The 6000-nt window shown below is 44.6% G+C and overlaps 1 protein-coding gene across 12 annotated transcripts in view; it reads left to right on the top strand.

Moving 5' to 3' along the window:
* The first annotated feature begins 1038 nt into the window (after window positions 1–1038).
* LOC142088032 (serine/threonine-protein phosphatase 6 regulatory subunit 3) overlaps window positions 1039–6000 on the top strand; it is a 50779-nt gene continuing 45817 nt past the window's right edge. For 10 of the 12 annotated variants that reach the window (XR_012675694.1, XR_012675693.1, XM_075162884.1 and 7 more), the window contains exons 1-2: window positions 1039–1209; window positions 1591–1703. The gene's annotated coding sequence lies outside the window, so the exon portion shown is untranslated. The remainder of the gene's footprint in view (window positions 1210–1590; window positions 1704–6000) is intronic. The other 2 variants (XM_075162883.1, XM_075162885.1) reach the window with 2 other exon arrangements.

Below are 6000 nucleotides of genomic sequence, written 5' to 3'. Positions count from 1 at the left end.
GTACTTCTTCTTTTTTTTCTATGAACAGTATTACCCATGTTCCCAAAAGAAACAGAAGTCTTGTCTTGCTTGAAAGCTGTGTTAAAAAGCAAAATCAAAAAGCCCTCTGTAACTGGTGGAAAGGGAAGGTGAATCTTTGTATTAGAAATTCGTCTTACAACTGCCAGAAACAGCTGCATCAGAAAGAAGCTGTTTCATCAATTGATAGGATGCTTTTTCTTGCTTATTTGGTGTTGACCAAAGTGCAGGCAGGTAAGTGTCACTCTGAAGCCAGTTACGGATATCTAATTGAGCTCTTTAATGTTACTTTGCTTTACATTGAAAGACTTAAACTATCAAAAGCAGAGGTTGTCTTAATGATGAATTTTAGGTGACTGAATGCTGTTTTAAAACAGCTGGTTACTTAGTAAGTCTGTATGTGGACTGTATTGTTTTTTTCTAAGTTAAACTGATTTCAAATTGAAACTGGCTGAATTGTTTATACAGACTTATGCCAAAATAACTGGCATTCTTAATGCTTTTACGTTTATTTCTGTGCAGGTTTGTGGATAAATCAGATCTTTATATAACAAGAGAATAGTTACGAGGATAGAAAAGACTGCTGCAAAAAACTCTAGTAATGGGTATTTCAGATCTTCTAGTTCTGAAGATGTTACTTCATATGAAATTGCTAATAGTTTATAAAAAAAAAAAGTCTGGATTCGTGTTAGATTCCACAGTCAAGTGCAGATTATAAAGGCAGTTTTATTTCAATGAGGCAATGAAGTTTCTTCCTTTGTCTCCCAAAAGTAAAAGGGAATGCTTAATTAAAGTTGGTTTAAAAATAAATAAGCCTTTCGGATGACAAGGTGCTTTTGAATTTATTCTGAGAGTATTCTGCACTGAACCGACACTTTTCTTTCTAGCAAGTTGTTTCCTTCTTCGGTTGATATATCTTATTCCCTGCAAAGCAATGCTTAGTATTCATGCAGTTGTTGAGCTATTGCATAGAACCTGTTAACAGTATTAAATTATAAAATGTCTTTTTTGTCGTTGTAGGAAGAAATCTGCTTCATCTAATTCAATCCTAATTCAGTCCTGCTAATCTGCTAATACTGTAGATTGAAAGATTTTTTGCTGTTGCCAGGATACCCTGTAATGGGCAAGGAGCCCGAGAGAATACAAATCGTTCTGTTTTTTTAACTTTAAAAAAGCTTTTGTGTTTAACAGGTAAGAAACTATTAAACTTCGCCTACAGCAGTAGATTTAGCTTCCGCATCTATAAAGCCTTATCTTAAATTTTAAGTGGTTCCTGAATGCTTTAAGTTTTTCACATCCCTGATGTCCACTAAAGACTTATTTACCTGACTTCTGTAGGTTCACATCTACCACCTTCTAAGCTGCTCTTCCTTCTGCAGTTCAGACTTTGTGGCCATTCCTTCCCTTTCCTTGCAGCTTTTTTCTGACTACTTTCTAGCTGGCTGTTTCTAACTTTGTCTTTTAACCCACCCTGCTGTTGCACTATCTTCTTTCTCTGCCCATCTTTGGTCTCACAATGAGAATCAAGGGTCATCTAGACACACTGTTGTGGTTATTCTATTTGTTTTACAGGGAACATGTTTTAAAGTGTTTTGGTTTTGTGCCAGGAGGTGTATCTGCTGCCCAGCCTCCAATTCTTTGGAAGAGTTTCAAAGCAAATGTGTTCATGAACTGACATATATTAGGTATGAATGATGCTTAGCACTATAGGTTATTATATTGAAGTATGGTAATACTGTCTTCTGCAACTGAATTTTTGGTACTAAACTGCATGCTTCAGTGTAAAATTGTCTTCTGGGTACCTATGCATTGTTTAGCTTGCTTTTTATAATATTATGGAACCATCTGCTTTTCTCAGTACACAGATATCTTCATTTCCATTTTGAAGGTAATTGGGAGAATTAAAAATACGAAGACTCTAGCTGAATTCTGTGACCAATGAGTATTTTAAACATACAAATGTTTGGCTGTTGAAGTGGAGTTACTAGAAAATGATTCATCTTTTCTACTTGGGCAGGGGATACCAGTGTCTAATTTGTAGTTATTGCAGGTAATTAAGATCTATGTTTATTAACACTTACTAACCTGTGATTTGAGATAGTGTAGGAATTGACAAGGTTACACTTGTTGCTTGGTATAAAATTGCTCTTGTAACTTCATTGCAAACTGTAGATTTCAGCTGATTTTTTGTACTTTTGCTGGATGGTTATTACCTCAAATTTTGAGGGATTGGTGCCTTTGAGTAAGCGTTAACTATTTTGTACCTATTTATGTACTCCAGCATGTCAAAGCAATTGATTATTGGCGCATTCAGTCATAGGAGGAGTGTGTGTGTATAAACACATGATAGATATATATTATGTAAAAAAAAAAAAGCAAACACAACCATATTTATAGTTCTGATCTAGATAGAAGTGCAGCTAGTGTGCATAAATAAGGGAGGCTAGTGTGATAAATAAGGGTGAAAGTGATTTCACTTCTATCTCAATTCTTAACTGTTCTGCAACCATAGCAAGCTCCGTCTTCCCTTGTCTGATAGGGGAGTGAAAGTCCCTACTTACTAGATAATTTGCCTCATTATTAGGAGGAGAGGTGGCAGCTATTAAAGAGGATGTTATGAAAATTACTGTGTCTTCACACAGTTTTCTGACGTGTTTCTCTCTCAGTCAAGAAGGGACTACCACATGGTGTCTTTTGCTTGCATTTCACTTAAGAGTATGTAGTTACCATCTGAAAGTATAGTAGTTAGCTGAGGAGCATATGTGCTGTAAATGAGTATAATGGCTGGAAGGAATTGGATCTGTAGTACAAGCTTAAATTATACAGTAGCCAGTGAACATGCTAAAGTGTTTCTCTTGTATTCCGAAACATCGTTTGGTTACCCAGGGATTCTTAATGGTATTTGGAAGAAGGTGCAGTGTTTTGTTTTTGGTATGTAAATGAAACTTGCAAATAGTTCAAAACAATGAAATGTCACTAGCTTATGTACAAGGAATGCTTCCCCACAATTCCTGAATCTTAAAACTTGATGATGGCAAGGTCTTACTAAGATGATTATAGAATCATAGAATGGTTTGCATTGGAAGGGACCTTTAAAAGTCATCTAGTCCCACCCCCCTGCAATGAGCAGGGACATCTTCAACTAGATCAGGTTGCTCAAAGCCCCGTCCAGCCTGACCTTGAATGTGCCCAGGGATGGGGCATCTACCACCTCCCTGGGCAACCTCTTCCAGTGTTTCACCACCCTCATTGTAAAAAATTTCTTCCTTACATCTAGTCTGAATCTACCTTCTTTTAGTTTAAAACCCTTACCACTTGTCCTCTCGCAACAGGCCCTCCTAAAAAGTCTGTCCCCATCTTTCTTATAAGCCCCGTTTAAGTACTGAAAGGCTGCAATAAGGTCTCCCCGAAGCCTTCTCTTCTCCAGGCTGAACAAGCCCAACTCTCTCGGCCTTTCTTCACAGCAGAGGTGTTCCATCCCTCTGATCATTTTTGTGGCCCTCCTCTGGACCCGCTCCAACAGGTCCATGTCTGTCCTGGGCTGAGGACCCCAGAGCTGGATGCAGCACTGCAGGGGGGTCTCACCAGAGCAGAGCAGAGGGGCAGAATCCCCTCCCTCGACCTGCTGGCCACGCTGCTGGTGATGCAGCCCAGGGTACGGTTGGCCTTCGGGGCTGCGAGTGCACATTGCCGGCTCATGTCCAGCTTTTCATCCGCTGGTACCCCCAAGTCCTTCTCGGCAGGGCTGCTCTCTATCCCTTCATCCCCCAGCCTGTATTGATACCGGGGGTTGCCCCGACCCAGGGGCAGGACCTTGCCCTTGGCCTGGTTGAACCTCATGAGGTTCACACGGGCCCACTTCTCCAGCTTGTCCAGGTCTCTCTGGATGGCATCCAGTCCCTCAGGCGTGTCAACTGCACCACTCAGCTTAGTCATTGCAAATTTGCTAAGGTGCACTAAATCCAACTGTCCATGTCATTGATAAAGGTATTAAACAGTACTGGTCCCAATACGGACCCTTGAGGGACACCACTCGTCACCGATCTCCATCCAGACATTGAGCCCTTGACCACTACTCTCTGGATGCGACCATCCAGCCAATTCCTTATCCATCAAAATAGTCCACTCATCAAATCCATACCTTTCCAGTTTAGAGAGAAGGATGTTGTGGGGGACTGTGTCAAAGGCCTTACAGAAGTCCAGCTAGGTGACATCAATAGCTCTTTCCTTGTCCGCTGATGTAGTCACTCCATCATAGAAGGCCACTCGGTTGGTCAGGCAAGACTTGCCCTTGGTGAAGCCATGCTGGCTGTCTCAAATCACCTCCCTGTCCTCCATGTGCCTTAACACAGCTTCTAGGAGGATCTGTTCCATGATCTTCCCAGGCACAGAGGTGAGGCTGACAGGTATCTTTCACTAGATCAGGTTGCTCAAAGCCTCAGCCAACCTGACCTTGAACACTTCCAGGGATGGGGCATCCACAGCTTCTGTGGGTAACCTGCTCCAGTGTCTCACCACCCTCATAACCAGAGGCAGTTCCCTTAGCCTGCCCTTGTGTGCTGTGTGCCCCAGCCCCTCACTGGGCCCACACTCCACACATGAATGTCTTTCCTGGACTAGGGAGTCCAGGAGGGGACAGAGGAGTCCAGATGCAGTTGCCAAAGTACCAAATAAGGAGGAGAAAAGCATTCTTACTGTTATTTTCTTGTTTTATTGTTTGTTTTCTTTTTTTTAAATTGTTTATTGCCCAACCTTGAAAAGAACTTGTAGTGAAGCAGCTAGAAGGGACCTTAATGCTGCAGGCCAGCACTTCTTCCTGGCAGAACTGCAGTCTTCTGCTTCTGTAAAGGTACAACTGTCTCTAACTTCTTTACTTGATCTGTTGCTACTCTTCGTGCATTGCTGCGGAGGGTCTGGCTTCATCTTCAACCACCCATCGGGCAGCCTTCTCTTCCTCAGACTGAAGAAACCCCATGTCCGGGCCCCAGGGACCTCGGTGGCCCTCCAAGGGACTCCTCCTGTTGTCCTGGTGCAGCAGCCCAGTGGAAGCCAGGTTGTCTCATCCCCTTTTCTTGGGGCTCAGGGCAGAGGAGATGACACCCCTTCAGGAGGGGTGGGGGATGGAAAAGAGAAGGGCTCACACCACCCGTGGCAATTAACAAAATAATTATTAATACTGGGAGATGGAATGGGTGAGCCTGCAGGGCAGCCAGGTGTGGAGGCTGGGCCTCCCAGCTAATGCCAGGTGTGGAGGCTGGGCTGATGGTAGGGTGCTGGCTGGGTGCTCCTGTGATGCTGTATTGATGGTGTCATGGAGGGGAGCCCAGGCATGGTGTAGTGGTGCCAGGGGAGCCATGCTGGAGGTGGATCCACTTCCACTGGTTCTTCTTGATCTTTGGGTGGATCCATCTCCTTGGGCTTCACACCATCATCCACATGAGTGATGGCCCTCACTACCATGTGGCTGATGGTGTCCCTCCTCTGACACTGCCTCCTCTTCTTCCATGTCTCCTGCAACCACCTATCTGCCTTTCCACGCAAAAGTGAGCAGCCACTCACCTTGCTGCTGTGGGACCTCTTTGTTCCAATTATCCTTGGAATCCGAGGGCCTTGAAGCTCAGCAAATTGTGGGCCAGCTGCCAGGGTCCCCGTATTTATAGGGCCCAGAACAAAAGGCAGTGAGGCGGCTCATGACATCAGGAGGCCACTGTGTGGTGATGCATGTGGCCAAATATGGCTGTTCTGGGAGTTGGGGGGGCTGTGGCTTGAGAAATGCCCTCATGTGGGAGAAGGAGGAGGGTCGCGGAGGCGAGGGTCCCCCTTTCCTGGGGATTGCTCCCCGTGCCATTCTGCTGCCCCTTGGGCACCGGGACTGCCCTCCACTTCCCCTGGTGTGCCAGGGCTCCAGCCCCTTCCTCATCCCATGCATGGTGTCCCCTGGATGAGATAGTGGCAACAGTGTGGCAGGAGGGTCGGGTATCC

The sequence above is a fragment of the Calonectris borealis genome, chromosome 14 (assembly GCF_964195595.1).
Source record: "Calonectris borealis chromosome 14, bCalBor7.hap1.2, whole genome shotgun sequence".
NCBI lineage: Eukaryota > Metazoa > Chordata > Aves > Procellariiformes > Procellariidae > Calonectris > Calonectris borealis.
Note: the sequence above shows the minus strand (reverse complement) of the source record. Positions and strands in the feature narration are given on the sequence as shown.